Source organism: Sturnira hondurensis, unplaced genomic scaffold, assembly GCF_014824575.4.
Source record: "Sturnira hondurensis isolate 20B ecotype Veracruz unplaced genomic scaffold, ASM1482457v3 Scaffold0004136, whole genome shotgun sequence".
Taxonomy (NCBI): Eukaryota; Metazoa; Chordata; class Mammalia; order Chiroptera; family Phyllostomidae; genus Sturnira; species Sturnira hondurensis.
Genome location: NW_028076767.1, coordinates 46,781,981 through 46,784,285, shown reverse-complemented (window position 1 = coordinate 46,784,285; position 2,305 = coordinate 46,781,981). Strand labels below are relative to the sequence as shown.

At 39.4% G+C, this 2,305-nt stretch overlaps 1 pseudogene; it reads right to left on the bottom strand.

Annotated features, from left to right (window-relative positions):
- Nucleotides 1–358: 358 nt before the first annotated feature.
- LOC118985949 (lymphokine-activated killer T-cell-originated protein kinase-like) lies at nucleotides 359–1,354 on the bottom strand (annotated as a pseudogene).
- Nucleotides 1,355–2,305: the final 951 nt, after the last annotated feature.

Here is a 2,305-nt window from a genome sequence, read left to right as displayed (position 1 = left end):
CAATCTCAATGCAGAAAATATGTTTAATAAATGAAAGCAAAAACCAAAGATCTGGGGACAGGCAAGGGATCAAGACAAGCTTTAACCAAAAATGTTTTGGAAACACCCAAAGAACTACTCCTTTCAGCCATATTCACTCAGCTTCTAGTGACCATATTTAATAAGCACTTCAACCAAGAAAGACCAGCAAAAAGTTTAATGTTTTAAAAATAAGCAAATGTAGACTCATATAGCAAATGTAGATCTAAAATAGGCCACTTTCAAAGAGTCTAATAATCATGGATTGTCCTGGTAACTATATACATGTATCATGGTGAACAGAACAGTTATATACGTGAGCCATACTTGAAGGTCGGGTGGTTATGAAGATGAAGAGGTCACTGGACATCTATTTCGGAGCTTCAACAATGTGTGCAGCACAAGGACAATCTTTAAGATCTTCATTAGTGCATACAGAGAAGAGTTTGATTACTTTCTGGTACATTTCATTCAGTTTTTCCATTAATAAGTGCATTAATAGATAGCCCAGTTCTCAAAGCTGCATAATATGCTGCATCATCAAAGTCACTTTCATAAAAAATTTTATCTTTGTCATCACCATCTGAAAGAGTGATGTGTGGAATAGACAAAGTCATTACTTCCCATAGAGTAAGGCCAAGGTCAACCGCATCTGCCCTGCCAGCAATACCACTCTCCCAAGCTTCCTTGGGTTCCCAAAGCTCAGTGCCAATGTAACAGGACTCAGGGTCAGTTACAGGCGTATCTCATCCAGTGGTAGAGAGACTCCTACATCACAGATTTTAATTGTTTCAAAAGCATCTTTAATTATAACATTTGAAGACTTTATGTCTCAATGAAGCAATTTCTTACCTTGTTGCAGATACTTGTTGCAGATACTTCTTGCCATGTTCAAAGCAAGTTTTTAAAAAAATTATAGCTGCTGGAGAAGAACCTGAACTGTCTTTGTTTCATTCTTCTGTGAAGTCATTTAGGGACTTTTCACCCCAGTTTTCCAAGACAGAGACTCCCGGCACTGGCCTCAGTGAGAGCAGATAACCTATACTGTTTGGTGACGAAGGCTGTTCATCTTACCAGCATCAGTCAGCTTCTTTTGATACATAGATTGATAATGACCATCACATCTAGAATTCACCTTTTTCACAGCCCAAGAAGAATTAGACAAGCCTCTTGGAGATCTTTTCAGAAAGTAGATATTTACCCTTGTGCCAAAGCCAAGCTTCTGTGGAAACAGAGAGGCGAGAATATTTATACATGGAGTTGAACATAGTACAGATTTCCTTTTTTCAGATAATTTGCTGGGTGTCTTGAAATTATTCATTTCTTTCATCACAGCAATCACTCTAGACCCTGAGCCACGTGGCACGGCAGCCACACTCCCAGCAGAGGAAGAGTCAGGATGAGGTTCAAGCTGCTGGTGTCTTAAAGACTGGGCTCAAATGGCTCCCAACAGGACCCTGCAGCCACGGCAGCGACCGCCAACCCACCTCCCAACAGTTGTTGTCCTCTGCACTTTCAAAAGCATGTGTGCAGCCCCTGTAGGCTACGGGGTCAGTGGCTCTCATTTCTCTGATGGGCTTCTGGTTATTGTATCATTGAACTCCCCCATAACATGACATAGCATTAGCTTAAAGTAAAGATAACAGGGGTTCTATGCACATTTCTGACACTAAGTCTTAGGCTCCCTCAAGTTAAAACATGCCAACTTTCTATTTCCCTCTAGAAGCAATCACAATGTACTTACTGGGAAGCTAGTATGAGCACAGCACTGGACTGAGGACTAGAGACTCAAATAAATAAGGGATGGCCCCTAGTTTCAAGGAGTTGGTGGTTTGTTGAAGCAAACAGACTTGCAAAGAAAATACAAAGAATAGTCATATTTTACTTTCAAAGCAGCCCATTTTTCAAATGAGATTTTCTAAAAGCAGGGAATTTTGAGGATTCTCCACGACCAGACATTTTAGTAGGAGAAAGAGCCTTAGTAAGCATATTATGCACTTTGCTGCTTAAGCCCCATTCCTCTGAGTTCTTCTTATATTCTAGAATTCTGTCCCTAACTACTTAGAAATGTTTTAGTGGCCCCTGAAACATAAATTTGTTTCTCTGTGTTTAACACTAGTCTGACTCAATTTCTAGCTTTATTATCATGGAATAAACAAAAACTTTACAGTGATCCTAATGAATGTATGTCTTCTTCCAATAACTCTGGTTGAATTTGATGTTTTAGATGAAGAAACACACACTCTAGAACATGTTGCCTTTGTTCATAAGTAAAAATACAATTCTT